Below are 26274 nucleotides of genomic sequence, written 5' to 3'. Positions count from 1 at the left end.
AATCACTGTGTGCAATAGGTGGACTTCCCGGGACATAGTCACTGAGCCGGCCCATTCAGTGCTCACATACATTCAGTGCTCACATACATTCATTGCTCACATACATTCATTGCTCACATACATTCATTGCTCACATACATTCATTGCTCACATACATTCAGTGCTTACATACATTCAGTGCTCACATACATTCAGTGCTCACATACATTCATTGCTCACATACATTCAGTGCTCACATGCATTCAGTGCTCACATACATTCAGTGCTCACATGCATTCATTGCTCACATACATTCAGTGCTCACATGCATTCATTGCTCACATACATTCAGTGCTCACATGCATTCATTGCTCACATACATTCAGTGCTCACATACAATCAGTGCTCACATACATTCAGTGCTCACATACATTCATTGCTCACATACATTCAGTGCTCACATACATTCAGTGCTCACATGCATTCAGTGCTCACATACATTCAGTGCTCACATGCATTCATTGCTCACATACATTCAGTGCTCACATGCATTCATTGCTCACATACATTCAGTGCTCACATACATTCAGTGCTCACATACATTCAGTGCTCACATACATTCAGTGCTCACATACATTCATTGCTCACATACATTCAGTGCTCACATACATTCAGTGCTCACATACATTCATTGCTCACATACATTCAGTGCTCACATACATTCAGTGCTCACATACATTCATTGCTCACATACATTCAGTGCTCACATACATTCAGTGCTCACATGCATTCATTGCTCACATACATTCAGTGCTCACATACATTCATTGCTCACATACATTCAGTGGTGCTCACATACATTCATTGCTCACATACAGTCATTGCTCACATACATTCAGTGCTCACATACATTCAGTGCTCACATACATTCATTGCTCACATACATTCAGTGCTCACATACATTCATTGCTCACATACATTCATTGCTCACATACATTCATTGCTCACATACATTCAGTGCTCACATACATTCAGTGCTCACATACATTCAGTGCTCACATACATTCAGTGCTCACATACATTCATTGCTCACATACATTCATTGCTCACATACATTCAGTGCTCACATACATTCAGTGCTCACATACATTCAGTGCTCTCATACATTCATTGCTCACATACATTCAGTGCTCACATACATTCATTGCTCACATACATTCAGTGCTTTCTTACATCCAGTGTTTTCTTTCACCCAGGCGCGCACAAGGCAGAGGCTGCACCGAGGTGAACTGCTCTTTGCTCAGCTGCTGACGGGGCAATTTTTATGCTCGAAGAATTTCAGCTAATTTTGAAGGTTATGATTCTGATATGTTTGTGTGGAGTAAGCAATGTCAGCACAAACCTGCTGCGGTTTAACGAGCTGGGCTCCCTCAGGGCCCAAGCAATGTCTGTTTCCTTGCCCACAGGAGTGCGGGCAGGAAAACAGAAGCCTGCTTCCACCCAGCAGGGGGTACGGAAGGCATGTTTGCTCCCGTCTGGCAGGAGATTTAAAAACACTCCCGCCAGGCGGGAGCAAACATATGTTTCCCTTACCACACTGATACAGACAGGGAAATCACTGTGTGCAATAGGTGGACTTCCCGGGACATAGTCACTGAGCCGGCCCATTCAGTGCTCACATACATTCATTGCTCACATACATTCATTGCTCACATACATTCATTGCTCACATACATTCAGTGCTCACATGCATTCATTGCTCACATACATTCAGTGCTCACATACATTCATTGCTCACATACATTCAGTGGTGCTCACATACATTCATTGCTCACATACAGTCATTGCTCACATACATTCAGTGCTCACATACATTCAGTGCTCACATACATTCATTGCTCACATACATTCAGTGCTCACATACATTCATTGCTCACATACATTCATTGCTCACATACATTCATTGCTCACATACATTCATTGCTCACATACATTCAGTGCTCACATACATTCAGTGCTCAAATTACATTCAGTGCTCACATACATTCATTGCTCACATACATTCAGTGCTCACATACATTCATTGCTCACATACATTCATTGCTCACATACATTCAGTGCTTTCTTACATCCAGTGTTTTCTTTCACCCAGGCGCGCACAAGGCAGAGGCTGCACCGAGGTGAACTGCTCTTTGCTCAGCTGCTGACGGGGCAATTTTTATGCTCGAAGAATTTCAGCTAATTTTGAAGGTTATGATTCTGATATGTTTGTGTGGAGTAAGCAATGGCAGCACAAACCTGCTGCGGTTTAACGAGCTGGGCTCCCTCAGGGCCCAAGCAATGTCTGTTTCCTTGCCCACAGGAGTGCGGGCAGGAAAACAGAAGCCTGCTTCCACCCAGCAGGGGGTACGGAAGGCATGTTTGCTCCCGTCTGGCAGGAGATTTAAAAACACTCCCGCCAGGCGGGAGCAAACATATGTTTCCCTTGCCACACTGATACAGACAGTGAAATCACTGTGTGCAATAGGTGGACTTCCCGGGACAGAGTCACTGAGCCGGCCCTGGGGATGGGGTCCCTGGGGTCTTTTAAGTCTCATGGAGCGAGGCCCCAAGACCTCCCTCCCCTTTTTTAAGAATTCGGCCCAGGGATTGGGTTCTTGGGGCCCATCATGTCTCATGGAGGGGGGCAGTGTGGCCCCTCCCCTTTTATCCTAAAATCAGCCCCGGGGAACGGGGTCCCCGGAGCTGTCATCAGCTAAGGGAGGTGGGACAAGTGCCCTCCTTCCCTTAATTAAGATCCCTGCTTCTGGAGCTTGGTGTCTAGTCACGCACCCTCCCCAAATATTTATAAAAATATGGCAAGCTGCCATTTTCTTTTTGCCGCAATCCTGTGGGAATCCTATAGGATTGTGGCAAAAACACAAGATTTTTAAAAAAAGTTTAGCCTGGGGGTTGTCCCCTGGGTCCCTTTCCCCAGGGCGTTGGGGTGCAGGGTACTCTTACTATACTCCCTTATATTATTTTCTTTAAATAATTGCAGGACAGGGGACCAAATCCGAGCCCTGTAATGGCTACCAGCAACATATTTTTCATGTTGCTGGCAGCCAATAAGATCACTCGCTTCCGTGGGCGTGACTGCCACAGGAGCAAATTGTCCGAAAGGAAAAAAACGCCTACGCCAATCAGAAGGCTCTAGTTTTTTAAAAATAGATTTCTAGGAACTCCTACAAGAGCCCATCAAACCCAACCATCCAGATATGCATATTTTCAACTTAATTTTCTTAAAACACCTGAACAGATTACACTAAATCTAAAAAATTATGCTTTCTGGTCCAAGATCAGGCTTCCTGCCAAATTTGGTGTAATTTCCTTGCACAATTTTTGCAGTAGCGCTTCTTAACCCCTTCGGGGCTGATGACGAGCTCAGCTCGTCATGGGCGTAACCTGCGCTACGCGGATGACGAGTTTTTTTTAAACGCAGCGCGCAGCGGGAAAACCGCTAGCGTGCATGCGGTTAAAAGAAGTCAATGGAAACTGCATGAGGATTTCCTGTTTTGGAAGCCCCCTTTTTTTCTCGTCCCCCCGCTTGATGGATCACCTCAAAACTTTCCATGCACAACCTTGGCAAAAAAGAGAAACATGTGTGCCTGTGCATGCGTGTGTGTGTGTGTGGGTGTATGTGTGTGTGTGTGTGTGTGCATGTGCGTGTGGTTGTGTGTGTGTCTGTGTGCATGTGGTTGTGTGTGTGTCTGTGTGCATGTGCGTGTGTGTGTGTGTGTGTCTGTGCGCATGTGCGTGTGTGTGGATTTTTTGGTTCACTTATAACTTGATGCCATTATGCAAATCTTCACAAAACTTTCCCAAAACTGTTTCATTCACCTCAGCTTCTGCTTGGAAAGGTTCAGGGTGATTAAGCTGGGGTTGAGAGAAAGGGGTGGCCCCAAAATGTGTCTCCATTTGCAATTTCCTTAGGAAAATTAGACACAGCTACCGAACAAAATGGCTGAACGGAATTGCACCAAATTTCGCCGAAAGATCGATCCTGGTACAGAAAGTGGGCTTTTTTTAAATTAGTTTAAATCCATTCAGTGGTTTTTTTGAGAAATTGAGGTTCAAAATGTATGTGTGTAAAACACTGTGAAGGATTTGCAGATATGACAGATCTAAAGATAGGCTGTCACCACAACAACAAAGATGTAGCTGCATCCATTTATGGACTTGGGGACTCAGCCCCTGTCCTGAAATAAAAGTAAAAGAAAACACATAGGGGCAGGGTAGGAAAACCCTGCCCACCCTAAGTCTGGTTGTGGAGTATATCAGGATATCATCGCCGATGAGCGGACACCAGCTGGAATGGTCAGCATTTTCCTGATCGTATTAAGGAAAACTTTGGCTGCGGATGAAATGCCAAAGTCGAGGTGCTTGTACCTCCTGAGGTCCAAATGAGTAGAAGAGGCGGTTATGTACCGGAAGGTGCAAACTAGTTCAAGCTGGTGTAACCCTCCATTAGGTTCTAGAGGGGCGGGAGATGAAATTCATGGCAGATTGGAAAACGCATATCCACACAGAGTCGAATGGCTGCAGGTTGTCGTGGGTCGGGCAGGGCACCCACAGGGTAGGTCCAGATAGCTTTACTACTACACCAAGTTGTTCCAGTATTCATAGCTCTTTCTTTTTAGGGGCATCAGGGCGCAAGGGGCAGGTCAGTTACGCAGTGCCACGGGGTAGTCTTTTTAATCTATTTGTAGCTTAAGTTGTCTGTCTTTTAGTCAGTCAAGGCCCTGAAAAAGGCTTGGAAAGTACTTCAGGATGTCTCCTGCATGGTTGTCATGGATATGCTGGGCAAAGAATACCAGGCCTAGATCTTCCGCGTTGTGGCAACTGCCCATCCCTTCCTTTGTGACATGGAAGCGTGTCGGTATCCAATGGTCACTGTTCCCCCTACAAGTTTGATGACTCCAGGTAACGGCAGCGGGGAGCTGCTAGCATGCGAAAATCTTGGATTTTGTGGGTTCCAGCTGTGGGTGATGATGCAGCTTCTTGAACTGGTCAAGGCCCATAATGTTCACTGACACCCCCATGTCTGTCAGGGCAGGCACAGGTAAATCTCCTGCCATTAAGGTGCACACAGGGGCCTCTTTCTCCTGCCACTTCCTGGGTGCTCCATGAAGATGGTGAAGACATCTTTTTCCTCACTGTCGGTATGCTCCTGACTGAGCGCGTGGTCATACCTACGTAATCTGAGGTCCTTTCGCCCATCTTGAGGTGCTTTATTGAGGCTGATGGTCTCGGTCTTCCTTGAGGTTTTTCCCTTTTTCTGTGCACCTGCAGATATGAGTGAAGGTGAAGTCTTGGCTGTGGCTTGGCAAGTGTCCCCTTGGTGTGGCTCTGGTTCACATGGATGAAGTTGGTTGGCCTGTGCTGTTGTCTGTGGCCGGCCTGTTTGTAAGTAGACTGCGATAACTCTCTCTTCCTTGATCCGTGTGGCTGTGACGTCACTATCTCTGGTTGCTTTAGAGAGTCTGGTGGGGGCTAGCTCTATCTCTTCCACTCAGCAGTTTGAAAGTTTGCGTGAGCAGGCTGGCACAAGGATTCCGTTGCAGGGCATGTCGGGCTGTCAGGGGAGGAGGTGCCTCAGGGGAGAGGACCTGCAGCTCTGTAGGAGCCGCGCGTGCATTTCATTGGGCTAATCATCATCCATGCACCTGCGGGCGAGTTGTCGCAGTGCGGCATGAAAGGGGTTGATGTTTTCATCCTCTTTCTGGTGGGCTTAACGTAGCTTGAACCTTTCAAGTTCGGATTGAGTTTTGTATCAAAGTATGTCTTCAAGTCCTGCACCGCTGCATCGTATTCATGGCCTGGCTCCTTCTGTGGCAGGGTCACGAAGAGCTTCCATTTCACAGTGCCGTTGGGTTTCCACGCCGTACAGAAATAGTTTAGCCGGCTGATCTAAGTGTGCCAATGTGGGTCTGCTGTGGTTGGTTCAGCCTGGTTGCTGGAGGGTGGTAGCCCTGTCAGGCGGTACGTGAGCTGTGGCTTTGCGGCAGCGGTGGGACCGCAACTGTTGCATTCTGATTGGTCGCCATGATGTGTGCACTTAGGAGAGCTGCTCCAGGGATCACCAGGTGAAATAGTGGTGTATTTGGCAAAGAGCGTGGTGCACCGGACTTGGTAGAGCTGGGAGGCAAGGCCATGTGTCCCAGACCTGTCTAGGGGCCAAGAATGGTTCTGGATGGCCTTAGGCTGGGCCTCGTGCTGCAGTAGTAGAGGATTCAGGCAGCAAGGGCAGTCCCTGTAGGAGGCCACCAGGTGGCAATATGGTTGTAGTTGTGAGGGGAACCTTCCTTGTGAATTAAAGTAGTGTAGGCTGTGGCAATACCTGCAAGTGTCCACCAGGTGGCTCTGAGCAATGAGGTCACTGGGAGAAGCTCCTGAGGTCCTTCTGTGAGGCAAGGCTACCTTGGAGCACTGAGGTGCACATGGGGAGCTGCCGGCAGACCACACCGGTCCACTCCGCTTGCCCTGACGTCCAGGTGGCTCTGCAGGTGGGTGCCTTGGTGCACGGCGGGCAGGGTTTCCACACATGGCACGCTACAGCCGGGAGTAGACAAAGGTCACAGCACAGAGTGGGAGGCAGATTAGAGCTCCTAGAAGCCTTAAGCTGGCTTACAATCAGAACCATTGAGGTAAACCAGTAGATTCCTTCCATAGATTGATCACTCATGGCTACTCTGCCTTGCACTCTATTGCTGTCTTTCGTTATTCCTCACACCAGGAACATCCTGGGATTCTCTTTCTGTAAAGTGTTTTCTCCTGTAGGGACAGGCCTACTCATGCCCTCCCTTAGCAAGCAGGCAGACAGGCTCTAGGTCCTATTGAGACCCTCAGATCCTCGAGCAAAAAGTGCAAACTCCATGGAATGTCGCCTCAGCTCTGGGAGACTGGCTGCCCTCCAGGCACCTGCTGCCACTCAGCAGCCCTTCTGAGAATGTGTGCAGCACTCCTGTTCTTGGGCATGAAGCACTTGTAAGTGGAGTCGTTTTTAAACACATTTCCAGGTGGTGGATACACTTTCTAAGATTTCAGAACTGGCTTGGCCTGTTTCTCTTTCAAATGTCATTTTCTGGATGTTCCTCGGCCTTTCTGCAAGGAGATGACTCTCAAAGAAGGTGGCAGTGAAAGTGGCTCCTAATAGGAGTATTCAAAATAAGGGCGAATGGAGTGTGAGATCTCTGCACAGGGCTTGCTGGAGCTGTAATCAGGCACAGACCTTGCCTAGAACAATAGAAACTGCAGTCCTACTTCTCACTTCACCGACTGCCAAATGTTGGTGCCCAGGAAGAGCTAATCAGCAGCCGTGTAGTAAGGAGGTCCTCATTGAATTTGTAAGAGGAACTCTGGGTCCATGTTCTCTCACTCCACTGTTTAACCTCCACCCTCAACCTGCAGGAATGCTGACCAGGGGTCCTCCAGAATGGATCCCACAGTCCCAGCACTCAGACCCTCCACACACAGAGTCCACTGCCATACAATGCTAAACACTCACTGCACACGTGCACACACTTGACACTCAGAGACCGTCAGAGCTAGGGTATGAGATTGACATAACCGTGGAACTGTGCCTGAGAGGAGTCTGCAGACTCCCCTCTGGTCACTCACATGAGCCACAGGATCTTGGCACTCTACCGCCACGGCGTAAAGCGATTCTCCCAGGGATTGGACCGCAGGCCAAGGCCCACTATGAGGGCGAGCTTTGGACACCTCTCCCACTCACAGAGCAGGCTCCAGGACACAGTGCCAAGGACAGGCCTAGACCTCTGCACACTCACTAGATCAGCATAATGTCAGGATACCAGTTTCACAAGCAGACACTTATTCCATGCGTGGCTCACACTGGTTCACCATACAGACAACATTCCGGCCCTAACGCACACAGAAACACTATCTTGCTATTTAACAGAGAAGTATTCCTCAACTGGTTCGCACAGTAACCTTCCTGACAGCAAACCACAAAGGCCCAAAGGCCTCCCTACTCAAGGGTCCTAGGTATTTGGGTGTGATGGGAGTGCAATCCGACCTCAATATCGGTCCTGGAACAGGATCATGATTTTTGGGGAATTGTTTTGGTGACCCCTTTAATTCATTATTGTTATAAATCAGGATCTATTCCAAGACTGTGGGTCAGAACCATTTATACTTCCTATACAACAAGCATTGGCAAAGGCAATAGGTCTGACTTTAATGTGCCAACACATATAAACACAGAGATTTACAAATGCTGTTTGCGTTCATTTTACTCACAAATGTGCTTTATTGCATCATAGCCTCCCATATTGGCTTTCCCAGTGCTGAAGAAAAAAGTAATTACAAGAGTTTGCTTTCTGAACAGAATTATTTGCTTGATCCATACCCCAAATAAAGCTAGAACCAGTAATTTGTGATAAGATCTGTGCATTTAGTGTTATCTTCTTTTTGTACAAAGTACACTATATTACAAATTCCTTCTTTATCCATCATGTTTCAATCTATTTCATTTAGGACTTCTTCAGGGCTGAAAACATGCAAACAAGGCATATGTTTCCTGAAATCATAAATTCTAAATTAAGAAAAAAACACATAGACAACACTTCAAACATAGCAATATGGTTGTATTAGGTATGAGTACGTTGATTTTTACTTATTACTTTAATTCGTGATAAATTATGTTTCTATCCTTCTTGCAATAGTTGAGTATATAAAGTGTGATCAACCCAACACATATCTAAATAATAGTTACACTGTATATTAAGGTATTATTCCTAAATTAAAGTTTACTCTAAATAGAATAGCATTGGTGGGTTTGGTTGAATTACCTACTTTAGTTTTAACATAACATGCATATTTGTAAAGCACACGTTCACCCAAAGGTATTTTGGTACTGAATATCAGGTGTTTGTTGTTACCAAACTCAATGATACTCATTTTATCAACCCCAGAAGGATGAAAGGCTGAGTGGACCGGGCGGGATTTGAACCTTTGACCCTGAGGTCAAATACTAATATAATAATAAGAAGAAGGAGAATTTGTATTATTTTTATTATTATCATAAGCTCAAACACAGGCCCCTACAGTGGATGCATTAGTCCATAACCCGCCAGACACTAGTCTAGGATGTTCTTCTAAAAGCAAGTAGATACTAAAAGTTATGGTATTTTGGGGCAAGCTTCAATAAATACGGTAAGACAACATGTTTTAAATTATCCTGAGTTTACAAAAACCCAATTTTCATGTATATCAAAAAACACAGCGTTTAAAATTGATTTAAACAGGCATTCACCTCACATAGAAAATGGGAATGGTAGTCCAGTGTCTTTGTTTAAATGTCCAAGCCCTTACATCAGTAAATTTATTTTAATTGTTCCTCACTTTTACTATGACAATGACTATATACCTGAATCAATTTTTTAATTTGTGTTTATTTCCCTTCTATCCTTTGGTATCTTCATTACTTCGATTTTTTAAAATTTTGCCTTTCCAAATTGTTGGTTCTTTGTTTTATTTGGCAATCGATTTATTCGTTTATTACTAAAATTAGGATATCCTTTTACACCTGTTTGTCCTATTGTTTTTAGTCACAGAACATGTGTTGGTATCTTATGGTAAAAAAAAAATTCTGTTCAAAATATACTGGCAATTCAGCCTATTGTATGCAAATAATTGAATTACAAATTGTGAAGTTTTATAACCGCAACTATTCTTTTCATACATATCTTGGTTTTTACACAATATTGAAGCAAAGATGCTGCAGAGGGTTGACTTGATGGGGGATCCTATTCCAATCAAAGTATTGCACCTATCATTTTAAAAGTTGCGTATTTTTGTAATGAACTCGGCTGCTGTGCTTTTGTTCGGGTTAACACTTGATCTATCCCTGAGAGGGGTCAGAGAGGATGAGGGAGCTCTTGAAACAAGAACTTTTCATGAGTTGTGGGAGTCACAGCATGTTTAATGAGAATTGTCCCACATGTGCTCACAATGATGCTCCTTCAGCCAAATAGAAGTGGTCCTCAAAAGGGCAATTTTTTTAGTGAGTTTTAAAATAGATAATCAAATAGATAAATTGACAATAGTTAGATAAATAGACAAATAGTTCATAGACAAATAGATAGATAAAAGAATAGATAAGTAATAGGTAAATAAATAATAATAATGTCGGATAATATTGGTAGATAAATAAATAGATAAACCGGCAAATAATTTGCTCAAACTGCTTTTTTGCGGTGTTGTTGTGTGGCATCTGCCAACAATCCCACTCTGGCATTGTACTTCCAAACCGTGCTTCATATGGCCTCACACCTGTATGTGAGTGCTTTTGTCTGTGCAGTTCTTGCAGAATTTTCAGTAGCACTGTTGTGTAAACTACATCTCTGCCGTAGCTCTACAAGGTTTGTTTTCACACCCAAGGGTGACACGAGTGAACGTGGTTCAATGCACCTGCCTCAACACCCAGCTACAGGGGAAACAGTTTCTCTGTTGTCCTGCACATGCTGCATGTCCTCCCCTGGAATGTTTGTGATGTCACTATCTTTGCTCTGCTGCTCTCATAACATTTTGAATTTTTTATTTGGTTTCTGACATTCCCTAGATACAACTTCTCTGATCTTTGAGGGTAAAATGTGGTTGTTTGGTGGCCAATAATGTTGTGGTTCTTGGCCAGTGCCCAACACTGTTAAAACATTCCGCTCACAGGTGGGCTAGCATGGTTCTACCTGAGATAGCATTTGAGAAGCAAACCCAAAGGTAACATGTTTGTCTCCCACCTACACTGAACTCGCCACCACCAAAGTGTTAGTTGTTGGACTGGACCATACATTATAGGAGAGTACTGGGCTCTGCCGACTAACACTGGTCCATCCTGTAAACAGCATTTGAATGTTGCATCTGCAGCAGTATGTCCTTCTATTCACACCCATGTTTTGGCACATATGGGTCATACAAGGTTTCATCATAGTGTGCAAACAAAGTTGTGAATGTTCTTGGAAACCCCAATATTCCTACTAGGGACTACCGACCACTAACACGTCCTGCTAGCACAAACTCCCATAGGCCTACAGAAACTGATTACAGAACTGGGAGACTATGCCACCTCGAACCAACTCACGATTAACCATAAAAAAACAAAAGTTATGTGTTTCTCGAAATCTATTAAAACATCGAAAAGTCAAACTTTTTCCTGGAATTTGGGTGAGCATCAATTGACAAGGGTCACATGCTATAAATACCTGGGCTTCCAGCTAGATTGTAAGCTTAACTTCAAATCACACTTGGACCAAGGTCGCATGAAAGCCAAACAACTGTTGTTCGCTTTTAAAACTCTGAGGAAAAAACTTATAGGATGCTCCACCGCCCACCTGCTTAAAGTGATTGCTGCTAAATTTTTACCTTCCATTTCATATGGCCAGAAATTCTGAATACTAAAGATGCCACAGTCCTAAATACAGCACAATCTACACTATTTAAGAGACTGTTCTCAATTCTGCTACCCACTTCGCAGGCACAAATCCGCCTAGAATATGGTCTAAAAAATCAGATTATGGCCAGACAAGGCACCCTAGTAAAATACTACTGGAGGATGATGAAGGCGGAAGATAACACCCTAGCCCACTATTGTTGGGTCGAGATTGAAAACCAAAAGAGCCTAGCCAACTCAACCACAGCAGCCCTGAAGGAATCCCTGTCGGCATTACAGTTAGAGGATGCTTGGCTCACCCTCACAACGTACTCCGTATTTAAAATCGTAGTCAATAACTCTATCAAACGGACCTCTTTATTAATTGACAAAACGTCCTTTGGAAAAAAACATCATGCCTGGGCTGTGATAAAGGATTACCAGAGGCTGAAGCCGCAACAATACCTGTTGGAACAATTCTCCCATCAGAAAAAGCATTATCTGACTTTGATACGCATGGGGTCTTTCCCCTCAAAGGATTTGACCCCAAAATGGAAACAAATATGGCCATCCAAGGAGTGTCGTCTTAGTGGTCAAGGGGAAGAGTCACTACTACATTTCCTATGTACTTGCTCTTTTTTATTGGAAGCCCGAAAATCCATCCTCCGGGAGGCTCTAAGGAAGGAACAAACAAGAACATGTAGAGCAGCGGTCATTAAATGTCTCGGAGGGTCGTCAATTCCCCTGTCATGTAGAGCCATAATACTATGGAAAATCGCAGCAAAAGAACTGGCAAAATGCGACTCCGCCAAGCAGCCAACTAATTAGCAGATTTTTCCCAAATGCATTGTTGTATTCGTCATTATTTTTAAAAATAATAAGCATCTCCTTATTCTGACATCGACCTTATGTCTTTTTAGGTTTTAAAAAAATGTATATTCTACAGCACTGCGTTTTATGATGGTTGCCCATCCTTTTATGATTTTTTTAATGAATCAAATAAAAGTATTTTTGACTTGACTTGATGTGGGTAGGGGCAGCATCATTCGAGCCTGCTACCAATCTTGAGCAAGGATCTCTCTTTCAGGTGTGTCATGAGACCTAGATACTTTACTGAGGGGCTTGCAGGTGTCAAGTTGTCCTTATTCATCAGCCCACCCTCCTGTGACGGCTGGTATGCCTCGGGAACTTCATACAGGGTTTGCGCTTCATTTTCAATGGTAATGAGCATGCCATCCATTTATTGTATGACCTTTTCATGGCAGGTTTGTATTTGCAAGAAAGTCTGCTCTCATCCTGTGGAAATTGGTTAATGACATTTCATACCCTGGGGAAACACAATAAAGATGCAGATTTCCTCAGACATGGAAAGAGGTATACTCTCTGCTACTTTCCATGAAGGTACATCTCCAAAACCAATTTCTTAAGTCCAGACAATAGTATATTATGGCCTTGGAGATGAACTTTGCAAAGAGTTGAGGAAAAGCTACTACTGGTGCCATGTTTAGCACTTCATAATTGACACATATACGCAGCAATCTCACTGTCCATTAATGTTTGTCTTTCATTTTCACTATTGGCCAGCAGTCGGTGTAGAACCTCCTCTGTCCCGGTATGGGTGTTTTCACACTCAATCAATCAATCAGAACATTTGTAAAGCGCACTACTTACCCGTGAGGGTCTCCCAGTGCTGGGATGGGGGGGGGGGGGGGGGGGGGGTGCTGCTACTGCTCGAATAGCCAGGTTTTGGGGAGTCTTCTGAAGGTCAGCAGGTCCTGGGTCTGCCTTAGGAGGTTTTGTTGTGCTGGCATGGGGCATAACACATTACTTACATATGTTTTTTCAAGCAAACACAAGACTTGTCTATTGACACATCAATAAGTATTACTCCACCAGGGGGCGCATACTGCCGCTAGGACAATGGCAGCACAACTTGGACATATAATTAGGCTCGGCGCAATACCGCTGGCCTGACGGTGACAGAGTACTGTTAGCCACCAGACGAGACCGCCGCATCGTAGGAGGTGTACGTCTTGTGCAACAGTAAACAGTCTGTCAATGTGGACAGTGGTTCAGCCAGCAGACATTTAAATACAACGGGCGGGACTCTGTCAACTCGATGGAGTACTTGAAACCATCGCCACAGAGGGATGGCTCTAGTATCCCCAATTCCAGCAAATTCCAGAAGGAATTTGGGTATTAAGTGGGACTCTGACCTATTCTTTGTAACGCAAGTCTGGTACATCACTTCATCCTGCTTCGGGAAACTAAGAAGCTTAAGGAAATTCCTGCACCACCTATAGGAGGAAAGCCACAGGGTCGTAGTCCATGCTACCGTGACCGCTCAGCTGGACTATGCGAATAGTTTGTACCTTGGGCTACCTTCATATCTGATCCACAGACTTCAAATGGTACAAAACGCAGCAGCGAGACTCATCAGACGGATGCCGTTCCGTCACCCCACAACATTTGGCAAATGCACCGGTTCCCAGTTGCCAAAAAGATTGAGTTCAAGTCCTTGACCCTAGCCTTTCATGCCCTATGTAACAAAGGACCTAGTTATCTCAGACATAGGCTGTGCCTACACCAACCAGAAACACCTGCTTTGTGCACCTCACTATGCTAAGTCCCGAATGGGAGGAAGATTCTTTACAGTAAGGACCGCCAGGCTTTGGAATTCTTTGCCATCGCTTATGCGTTTGGTGGAAACAGAACTTGAGTTCAGGAAGATCTGAAGACCTTGCTCTTTAGCCACGGATAACTCCTGGCTCAGTTTCCCTACCTGACTCCGCTCAGCGCCGGGACACCTCCGCTTGAGGTAGCTGTTGTGCTTTGCAAATGCCGCTATTATTATTATAAGATCTAAATCCGGCACATAGTGAGTGTTCTATGTTTGTCTTGGAGTGTTGTGTGAGGGTAAACCCCTTCCAACTGGTAAGTTTTGGGGTCAATCCAGAAGGTAATTTCATCACACGTCTTGGGCATCTTTCTCATAATAGTGTTTATCGTCTGTGGATTGACCGACTGGACAGCAGTATTTGTATATATATATATATACATATATATATATATATAATATATGTACTTCTGGTGTTGCTAGGCCTGCTCTTATGTCCATGGTTTGTAGCATATAGTGAATGAATTTCCAGTATAAGGAGACTGTGTAATTTAAGATCCCTACGACATCAGTGAGTGTTAGGGTCTTACGACGAGGGAAGAGTGTATCTCCAGCTAGTACTGGTCATGTAGCCCCCTCATTAGTAAGAGCCAGGCATACCATAATTCCACTTCCGCTAGAGTGGAGGTCGGCGCTCTAGTCGTCACCGGCTTTGGGGCTATTTAGATTGAATTGAACATCGAGTGGCTGCGGTAGGGAGGCGGTGGCAGTGTCTCCCAGACCCGCTGTTCGCCTGATAAGAAAGTAAGACGCTAGACTGTCTGTTTGCTTTGACTGCGAGGGCTGCGAGGAGCTAGGAAATACTTTTTAAACCTTTGGCATTTTTAGAATATTGGCGATTGATTTTAGAATTGTTTTATATTATATTAGGATTGATCTGATAATCCTCATTTATAAATTGCACTTATTTGCACACAATTTCCTATCACTCTCCCCCGCACCGACTGGGCTCGATATTGTAGCCTGCCCGCCCCGGTCCGACTCGACAATTATAGCCGTAGAGCGGAGGGCGGACAGGTAAGAGCCAGGCATACCATAATTCCACTTCCGCTAGAGCGGAGGTCAGCGCTCTAGTCGTCACCGGCTTTGGGGCTATTTAACCACGCCTCACTGCCAATCAGCTCCCATCCAGATTCTACTGTCTAGCTTTATCATCGGATAGAACAAAGCACGGAGATATCTTTCTGGAGATCGAGTTTCAGCGCTATAAAAGAACCTAAAATAAATAAAATAAATAAATTACTGAGGGGCTGCAATCTAACTTTTCAGCGTGTTTGTGGAAACTCAACAGCAAACCGATCCTGGTGCTCTTGGTAACTCAAAGGAATCTCCAGATACTTTTATTGTAGTGAGGTTGCATGGGCCCCGGGCAAAAACATTTGAATAAAAAGATAAAATGCAGAGCCTGAACGCACTTTGGGGCATATTTACAAGCCCCTATCGCAACCACCATGTCACTTTTTCTGACATTGTAGTGGTGTTAAGGCCTCCATTACACACTATACTTAACGTGAGAGGGGTGGAAATGGTGTTACGGTGAGCGTTGCACAGCAGCACCCATTGATTTAGATGCTGCCCCATATTTACAAGGTCAGCGCAAATAAGGGGCAGCTCCAAAATTAAGACCAGGGCTAACCTGGTCTTAAACAGGCGCAACAAGGAGAAATGTTTCCTTTCTCCTCGTTTTCCTGTTTCTATGTGTGCTGCGTTGTGCATCACACATAGAAACAGCAAAATGCCATTGGTTGTTTATGGCTGGAAGGTGACCCTCCTGCACATAAACGATCAATAATATAAATAAAGTTTTGCAACTTCTATGTGTCCTGCATGAAGCAGCACACATAGAAGTTTCAAAATGCCATTTCAGATTATTTATGTGTAGGAAGGGACAACGCAGGCACCCTTGCACTACGGTGCAAGAGTGCCTGCATTGGCACTAGGCAGCTTTAGTTAGCTCCAGCGCACGGGAAAATGAAGGCCTGCACTATATCCTTGTAAATACGGTGCAGCCCTGCGCTTTGGAAGTGGCGGAGTGCGCCATTAAGCCAAGGAGGCTAATGCCACGCTCCGCCACTTCCTAGTAAATATACCCCTTTTACCCATAATTTCGGTTTTGTCTGCACTTCAGCGGAGTATAAATGAGGGTGCGAGTAATCACAGAGTGCAGTAGACACCCCACCATTCATTACTCCGAACCCTGCACAAACCGTGTTTTGTGAGAGATCAGGGATTCCGCCCAGTTAGTGCAGTATTTCCTCGGTTTGAATTGTGGATATAAAACTAGCTGAGATGAAATGTGCAGCTCGTGATATTGCAGGGTTTAAACTGGCTGTGATCAGAAACAGAGTGCTGCCCTTCAGATACACATGTCCATGGCAGAGACTGTGCCCTGGAATCTTTAGCAAGCACGTGTTATACAGGCTACAGGACATGCTAAGCACTGGGGTAAAATGTGATCAAGCAGTGGTAATTCCAGTAGGTCTGGGTTTAAAGGAATGTTGTACGGTTATATGAAGCACCACTAGTAAGTAGACCAGAGATCGAAATGTATGTGTGTGGAAGCAAAGACAGTTGCAGTGTCAAGCCAGACCTAAAAATCCAAGTAGCTTAATTACTGCCCCCTCCCATCTGTGCCGCTGCCAGAGAAAAACAATATCAATTATTTTAGTTATTTAATACTTTCATAACGTTCTAGTGTCATGTGTGTATGCGTTAAAGTTCAAGCTCAGGCAGCTGGATACATAAACAAAATGATCACAGCTGCGTGGGTGGCAAGCACTTTTTTGTGGAAGCACACAACTTCTGCCCAATGAAAACATGCACTCCTGGTTCACAACATGTGGGCGGAGCCCAAAAAAACCCTCTAGTGATGCGCACATAATTGTCTGGTGACAGCTGCACTTTCAAGACCGAACACAAATAAGAAAGAGTCGGAGAGGGCAAAGGTTGACTCTTCAATCACCCTTTATTTGAAATGGGAAAAAAACATAAGGAGGGTATGCATAGGTTGTACAGCTGCAGAATATTCATGCGTCTACAGAGAGCAAAAGAACAACATGATCTTTCTCCCAGAGGGTCTCAGCCGGTTTGTTAAAATCAGTCATCCAATCAGGAACTGAATGTCTTAGATGGTCTGTAACATTTCAGGATAGAGGGGTGTCCAGCGTTGAACTTCCTGAGGCGTGGCTTTCATCCAGACCCTTTAAACATCTTTCTTATTGTTGTGTCATTCTAGTAAAATTAATAAAAGAAACATGTGTAAGCAGTAAATTAACATTACCCCCCCTAGTAAGTCAGCAGATACAACAAACCAAAATACAAAAACACATTTTTATATTTCATTGACCTTCCCAAAGTGAAACATGCAACATATATAAACTACTCAGCTGCTCCCCCTGAGCTGAGCTCTGGTTATGAAGACGTCTTACATGGAGTAATAACAAAGAAACCTAATATAAAGTCATTTTGTTGTTAATAAAAGAGTCATCCAGAGAAGAGGAAGAAAAGAGTTCTCTTTGCTCAGTCCCCCATCTCAAACAATGACCAAGAAGAGACATGAATGAATGTTTGCTTGATGACATCACCTGGGATTTTGGGTTGACCTGTATTCACAGGATAGTCCCTTTTAAACAATGGGAGCTTGTTGCATCCCAGGAAGAAGAATCCAGATTCAAATGAGAATTAAAATAAGTTTATTCTCAAAAAGATACAGCGCTCCTCAGCTAACAGAGTGTCTGTCTAAATCAGCCTGCTGTCTCCAACTGTCCACAGAGGCTTCAATAGAAAACATTCCAAGTTGCCAGGTAACAAACACAGCATGCTTAAAGGTACAGTGAATGACTACACTTACATTAATAAATAAATAAATAAAAAATACAACAGAGCTCTAACACTGAACCATGTTTAATCCTTAACACGAATCCTGAGACGCCTAAATAAATAAAAGAGGTGACCCAGAGAATGATGTCTCAAAACCCTAGCTGATATCATCATACAAAGGGACAATCTTGAAGGAATAGTTTCTTACCTGTAACTCCAGTTCTCTTGTGGGGGAATTTCCATTTATAGTCATAAGCCCTGAATAGTCCTGCCCACAAGCGGGGACCCCTGAGCATTTTTTCACAATATATCTTCTCAAGTGTCAATGTTTGCCTTTCTTCAGGAAGGCCAGCAGAGTCACTTAAGAAAGAAAAATATTATGCAGCCTGTAGGACTAGGCCACACTGGCCCAATTCTTCATCTTGTACTTTAAAAAGGAGCCAGGAGAATTATATATGCGTATAATTCCAGGATGTTTTAATACAACAGCATTTATCTCTTTCACAAACCCTTTTTTGATAGAACATAGAGATGAAGGAGAGCATGACAGTGTAGTCTCCTAGGCTGTCATTATATGAATTAAAAATAGATGCTACGCCTTACAGAACCCAGAGACCACCCGTATCCCATCATGCTCAGCAGGTGGCAGTTGTTCAGTTCTTTTTTGAGTCGATGGGTGATGATATTTAGGTCCCCCGGTTACCTCTGTCTACTCAAGCATGGAGGAGGGAGTGTTGCTTATGACTATAATGGAAGTTACCCTCCAAGAGAACTGGAGTTACAGGTACAAAATTATTCCTTCTCTGGTATTAGATTTCCTTTTATAGTCATAAGCACTGAATAGAGTAGCAAGCCCATCCCCACAGCACACGGTGGAGAAGATTGAGTGAACTAAGGTAGCCATTTAAGGAGATGGATTTCTGAGACAGGCCTGTTCTACTTGAACATCTGAGTCTAGGCAATAATGTTTGGTAAATGTATGGGCAGATCTCCACGTGGCTGCTTTCCAAATATCCCGAATAGGGATATTCCTCATGCAAACAGAAGCAGCCACTTTACCTCTAGTGGAAAGTGCTTTAGGTTCAGCTGCTAGCGTCTTGTCAGCTTTTTGGTAGCACAAAAAGATGCAGGAAACTATCCATCGGGAGATGGAATGTTTGGAAGTGGATTAACCCGCATGGACCAGACCATTGTTGATAAACAATTGGTTCCATCTGCTGTTGTCCCTTGCCTTATCAAGGCAGAATTTCGAAACTGTCCTCAGATCCAGAGAAGAAAGAGATCTTTCAGCTGGAGGAGAGGGATTCTGAAAGAATGTTGGTAAGGCGCAGGTTTGATTAAAATGAAAGTCCGAAATAACTTTGAGGAGGAATTTTAGGTGAGTTCTCATGACCAATTTGCTAGAGTAGAAGACTGCATATGGTTCGTGAGAGCAACTCGCTTGGATCTCGCTAACCCTGCAAGCCGATGTCATTGCTAAAAGGAAAGCTGTCTTCCAAGAAAGGTGTTGCAGGGAGGCTTTGTTGATCGGCTCAAAGGGGTCTTGCACAAGACATGAAAGTACTATTTTAAGCTCTAAGGGAGGTTAAGGATGCATAATTGGAGGTAAAACCTTCTTCAACCCTTCTTGAAAATCCTTGATGATGGGGATTTCTAAAAAAAAAAAAAGATTTGGGAAGGGTATTTTTTGTTGGCAATAAGAGCTGCCAGCTGAACCTTTATAGAAGAGAATTACAAGTAAGATTTTGTCAAATGGAGTAGGTATGGAAGAATGACATCTTCCTGGCAAGTAGGGTCCACTTTCTTAGCCTCTATCAGGATGCCCATGCAGTCTTGTGGCAGATTCGAGTGTCCATACTGTACTAGCTCTGCAGGTATGTCGCCAAATTCAAAGAGGAGAAATTGGGGTGTACCATCTGGACTCTGGACTTTGTCAGCAGGTCTGGTCTGCATGGCAGCTTGAGATGTGAATGGACGGACCGGTGAAGGAAGTTCATGAATCACCATTGGCGTGGCTACTCCGAAGCTATGAGGATCATTTTGGTTCTCGATTGGGACAACTTGATGATGACTGTTGGGATCAGTGGAATCAGGGGAAAAGCGTAGAGAAATTTTCCAGACCAATTGATCCATAAAGTATTCCCCGGCGTCCCTGGCTGGAAGTACCTCAAGGCGAAGCTTTGGCAATTTTTGTTTTCTGTGGTGGCGAACAAGTCAATGGCCGTAGTTCCCCACCATTGAAAGATGTTTTGGACGATGTCGTCATTTAAGACCTACTCATGTTTTATTTTTATTTTGCAGCAGTCTGCAGCGGGCGTCTGCTTGAGCATTTCAGACACCGGTGAGGTGAGTCGTCGTGATCGTAGGGCCCCTGACTAGAAGCCATTTCCAGATCCTCAAGGCCTCGTCTGACAAGGGCCTGGACCTGGTCCCTCCGTGCTTGTTGAGGTAGAACATGGTTGTCGTATTGTCTGCCTGCACAAGCGAGAATGGGATTTGAACGACAGATGAAATGCCTTCTGTTCCAGATGGACTGCACGCAGCTCGAGGAGTTTGATACAGTATGTTGATTCCTTCTCTGACCACTTTCCCTGGATCTGTTGATGATCCATGTGGGCTCCCCATCCCAGTAGGGAAGCATCCATGACTATGACTTTGAACTCAACAATCAACATCCCTACTATTACCTCTGACCCTGACAGAGAAGCTAGGGTCAACTTCAGATCGGGCAATAAGAAAAACTTACTTCAAATAACCACTTCTCACCATGAAGTGGTCACTTCCAACCCTCTCAACTGTAGATCTGCAGTGAAACATGCAGCTGATATTTCTGAACTTATCATTTCGTAAAATGTAGACCTCTTGATTCTCACTGAAACATGGCTTCATGATGCCTCCTCCCCTGTTCTTGACATCATAATCCCTACAGATTATGCCATTATCAGATGCGATTGACTTGTTAAAACAGGGGCGGGGCAATGCTTGCATATATCGTTCCAGCCTCACTATAAAACATTAAAAAATGTTTTGTTGTCGACTTGTGAGTAACTAGTCACTGAAATCTTGAATAATTGCAAGACTGTCTGTGTGCTCTACAAGATTAATCATCCAGCTAATCTTTTCTGCATTGAGCAAAACATGGTGTCCATTAGCACTTGTTCGGACCATCCCAGCCATATCTTTAACATTTATTGGAATGACACATATGACCCTTTAGTATGCTCCTTTAAGGCTTTCCTCTCCGATCTCACACAGGGTTGTAAGGGACCCACCCACAACAAGGGCGCCACCCTCGACCTTGTCATAGCTAAAGACAATATCATACACTTGGCTGACATCCTACCCTGTGACTGGTCAGATCATCATCAAATGTCCTTCCACATCCTGGAAAAGATCACGCGCAGACAGAGCCAACCTCTTAAAGCTAAAGAACCAACTTGCAATCTGAGAGGCATCAACATTAATGTTCTAACATCCATCACGTAGAACAGGCTTGGGCAACCCCCTAACATGACCAACCTGTACGATCTTTCTGATCACTACATTAGCGCTTTGGATAATATTTTCGACACTATTGTGCCAAAGCAACTCAAACGGATTCCATTCAAACAATCCAAACCTCGGTTTAATGGTCCCCTAAATGATGAACATCGCAAACGTAGGCTTTCAGAGAGGCTTTGGAGAAATTCTCCCTCCAATTCAAGCCTCATACAGTTAAGGAAGATTAGAAGCACCTACAACAAACACATTTGCAATGCTAAAACCGACCATTTCAGGGCTCAGCTTGACGGCACTAAAAATAGACCCAAGAAGCTCTTTGAAATGATCAAGCAACAAACTAACCACTCTTCCAACCATATCTCGACACCCATGACCTCCCTTCCTAGTGGGGAGGTCTTCTCAGCATATTTCTCTGAAAAGGCAAGAAAAACTGAACTGGTGCTGCAACCTGCCGTTCCAATTTTGCTGCCTCTGAACTCCTCTGCATCATCGGGTGAATCTACAGAATCATCAGTAGGGTCTTCACAGTCTTTCCACACAGGTTGTGCTCCTAAAATCAACACCTCTTGGATTTCTTTTCTTCTTTCAGATGACACAGAGCTGCTCCACTCTATGGCGTCCTTAAAACCTTCCAATCACTTCAGCGATCCACTACCTGCTAAGTTCTTTAACGATCACAATTCGGCCATTCTCCCTCTTTGGTTCAGGAGCATTCGTGAACCTCACTTGCAGGGGAGAATCCCTGACTTCCTCAAGAGGGGTCAAGTCACTCCCATCCCTAAGAAGCCTAACACCGATCTAGCTGATCCTAACAACTTACGGCCTTTCACCAATATCATGACTCTAGCTGACTTGCTCAAGAAATGCGTCCACACGCAGCTCCGTAACAACATAGAGAAATGTCAACTCCTTGACCATTACAAGACGGGTTTCAGAGCAGGGCACAGTGCTGAAACAGCACTAGCTCACATTGTTGATGACACCCTGCGATCCCTTGATCATAATGTCCCTTATTTTGGGATGTATGACACTACAACGCATGCTTTTACCACGCATGCTGTTACAACGCAGTTTTTACAACGCATGCTGTTACAACGCATAGCGCTTTGGGGTGCTGGATAGTGAATAGTTTAATTTACTATTCCAACTCCAGTCCCCTTGGATAGTAGGGAAGGTGTTGGATAGTAAATTAAATCTATTCCCTATCCTAGAGCGCCCCCCAGTGCAATGTGTTGTTATGGTTTTCGTTGTAAAACCTGCGTTGTAAAAGTTTCGTTGTAAAGGATGTTTCCCCTTATTTTGTGATCCTTCTTGACCGGTCCTCAGCCTTTGACACCATCAAACAGGAAAACCTGATTGCTCTTCTTCAACACTGGATGGGGCTTTCCGGCCATGGCTTAAATTGATTTGCCTCTTTCACAGTACCCCAGTCACCATTGGAGTTCCTCAAAGCGCCACACTTTCGCACACTCTTTTCAATCTTTTTATGCAACCTCGCTCCGATATTCTGAACCGTTCTAACATTCATTACCACATGTATGCTGACGACACGCAACTGAACTTCTCTCTAAAGGACATTGAAACCTAAATGATGCACTCTTATAACTCAACAATGCCTAACCCAGAACCATCTGTTGTTAAATACTCTCAAAACAGAATTCCTTATGACTTCCCCCCCGCATCCATTCTGCACCTACACTGGACTGGCTTAAAGAACTCACTGCTCTTAACTGCACCCCCATGTTGTTGACTCTGCTAAATCGTTAGGCATTACCTTGAACAAATACCTAAATATGCAAGCTCACATCAGTGCAACTATTAGTGGAGCTAATCTTCAGCTGAGCACCTTTAAGAATATCAAGCCTTTCCTTCCGCCCAAGGACATTCCTCCTGCAGTACAATCCCTGGTGATCTCTCAACTGGAATATGGTTTGGTGACCCTTGCTGGACTACCTAAAGCTAGTTTGGCTCCTTTCAGAGCCACTATGAATGCATCGGCCAGGCTCATCACAGGCTCCAGAAAGCATGGCCACATCACGCCAGACCAAATTCAACTAATTTGGCTGTTCATAGAAGCTAGGATACATTTCAAGATAGCTTGCTTGATGCATTAAGCTACTCATTACAACACCCTGTTTTACTTCGCTACAAAGCTTGAACTATCTAGCTTGAGTCGGAACTTAAGAAGTTCGTCCACCCTACTTTTGAAACCTCCCAAATTCAAAAAGAAAATAACTTACAATTGTGCCTTCATTGGTCTTGGTCCAAGAATTTTGAACGCTCTTCCCCCCGAGATCATATCCAACCCATCCACAGCATCTTTCAAGAAACATGTCAAATGGCTACATTTTGAGTGAACATCAACAGCATTAACCAGGTCTACCTTCCCTAGACTCCTCACTATACGGATTTGATACTTCTTTCCTACCGTTTGTTTTAATTTTATGCTTTCTGTTCACTTGTTATCTCGTTCCATGGACCTTCTGAACCTGTATTGCTCCCTCCAGTCTGGCTGACTCTCCTGCCTCTTGACCTTGATTGTTCCCCTTTTGTTTGACCGTGTGATTATTTACCTACCTCACTTGTCCCATTGTGTTGTTTTATTCTTGCTTTCACCACTTTGTTCAGCGCTCTGATAAATAAATAAAAATGGCTAGAGGCGGAATCTCCTGATGAAATGGGGTACCTCGAGGGAGGCTGGTTGGAGAGCACTACCATTTCAGGGACGGCTTTGCATGAAGGGTTAGTTGTGTCCTGTCTTTCCAGTTGTCTGCCAGTTGGTCCCACTGATCCCCGAGACATTCCTGAAGCAACTGCCACCTGCTGAGCATGATGGGATACTGGGGGTCTCCGGGTTCTTAAAGGCACAGCCTCTATTTTTAATTCATATAATGATAGCCTATGGGCTACAGTGTCCTGCTTTCCTTCATCTCTATGCTCTATCAAAAAAGGATTGTGAAAGAGATTCATGCTGTTGTATTAAAACATCATGTAATTATACACATATTTAATTCTTCTCCTGCCCCTTTCTTAAGGACAAGATCAAGAACTGGGCCATTGTGGCCGAGTCCTACAGGTTGCATAATATTTGTCTTTCTTAAGTAACTGTGCTGAAAAAATGTGAACATCTGCACTTAAGAAGATATAGTATGAAAAAGTGCTCCGGGGTCCCCGTAAGTAGGTGGGACTAATCAGTGCCAATGACTAGAAATGGAAATTCTCTACGAGAGAACCACATTTTCTCAAGGTGAGGGATGTGGGTAGGGTATGATAAGTTTATAGTTAATGCTGCGGGTAAGGTGTCCATTGTGGTAAGGGATGAAGTCAGGGATTTGTATTCCGTTTAAAAGCTGCTTGCCATTGATTGTAGTTTTCTTTACGAAATTGTCAATTTAATGACAATTGTGTTTGGTATTATGTGGTGCCCTTATGGATTTGTTCATGTGTATGTTTCCATGTAATTATATCCTCGCCTAGTTTCCATGTATGGCGAGTTACCGTATCAATGGTGGCTTTTGCGAGCAGCAGTTGTGCCTTCAAAGAAAGGTGCTGCCTTGCTTTCATACACTTAATTTAATCACATTTCTATATTTATTACTACTACTTGCGGCTAATATCTAAAGGACTACAAGTCCCAGAATGCAAAGAAAATATATGTACTGGATTAGCTACATGCGCATGGGCTAGGTAAACTTAATTACTCTGGTAACATGGGCCAGCAGGAATCTTTTCCCTTTTTTCCTGAGGGGGGTGCAATGTAGGTTCCCATGTGAGTGTCACTGGAGTTGCATTGGACTGAGACAGACAAACATTTGTCAAGGCCCTAACTGTATTGCACTTCTCGAGTAGGCACAAGTGTTGAACTGGGTGTGGTAATGGGGCTGCGGCTGCACAAATTCAATGTTTGTGGTGTGGAAATAAAGGCTACAAAGTAAATGTATTTCACATGACACAGTAAAATGCAGATGTCTTGTTTCATAGCATGAGATAGCAACAGTCTGCATTCAGACATTCCTGGGCCAAAATGACATGGAGGCTTTACTAAAACTACAGATTTAATCATATTTCCTGGGGTTATTTGGGGATTCCGAAAATTTGAAAACCAATGCAAAATGTATATGTTCACCTACATCTGCCTGCACGCTCACTGAGGTGGAGCAGCACTCTGACAGCAGCAATATGGACTGAACTGAACCTAGATTTGCTTTACTGAATGGTGACTGGTCTCAGGTGCTTGCAAACCCCTCTGCCCTCTGTGCATCATGAGGAAGGAAGGTTTCCAGAGAAATAGGATAGTCAACCTAAGGGTTTGTGGTGGAAAATATGTGCTTTAGCTGCAAACAAAATACATTTTACTTTGCCGTCCTTTCTGAGGCCACTCTGTTGAGTTTACCTTTATAGAACCAGCCACTAGAGAGTGCAGTCGGGGTCTATTCTCTGTGCCACCACCCCTTTCCTCTTCCTTCTCAAACTTGCATATGTTATGTTATGTTATGTTACAGTGATTTATAGCATGCACGGCTATACATGAGTACCCCGGCACGAGAGCCTAAATGGAAAACTGTAGGGAACTGAGAGAGATTACCGATTAAATAAACAGCAGGGTTTTTTAGTCTTTTTTTGAACAGGCAGGGTCATGAGTGCTGCACAGTTTAAGAGGGAGAGAAGTCCAAGCTTCGGCCGCTTTGAAAGATAGAGAACTACCTACAATTCTAACCAGCCGAAAGCGAGTGATCGATGCCAGACACTATGAGGCGGAGAGCAGATGTCTTCGAGGGGCATAAAAACTAAACTGTTTCCTCAAGTAGAGGGGCGCTGATCCATAGAGGGCTGAGTGGGCCATCATGAGACCCTTAAATTTGACTCTATG

The 26274-nt window shown here is 44.2% G+C and overlaps 1 protein-coding gene across 1 annotated transcript in view; it reads right to left on the bottom strand.

Moving 5' to 3' along the window:
- Positions 1 to 17170: 17170 nt before the first annotated feature.
- Positions 17171 to 26274, bottom strand: part of LOC144821916 (uncharacterized) — a 55465-nt gene continuing 46361 nt past the window's right edge. Inside the window, exon 4 of the mRNA XM_078679065.1 lies at positions 17171 to 17315. The gene's annotated coding sequence lies outside the window, so the exon portion shown is untranslated. The remainder of the gene's footprint in view (positions 17316 to 26274) is intronic.

The sequence above is a fragment of the Lissotriton helveticus genome, chromosome 2_2, assembly GCF_964261635.1.
Source record: "Lissotriton helveticus chromosome 2_2, aLisHel1.1, whole genome shotgun sequence".
In the NCBI taxonomy this organism is placed as follows: domain Eukaryota; kingdom Metazoa; phylum Chordata; class Amphibia; order Caudata; family Salamandridae; genus Lissotriton; species Lissotriton helveticus.
The sequence above is the reverse complement of the archived record's forward strand: the minus strand, read 5'-3'. Positions and strand labels throughout refer to the sequence as shown.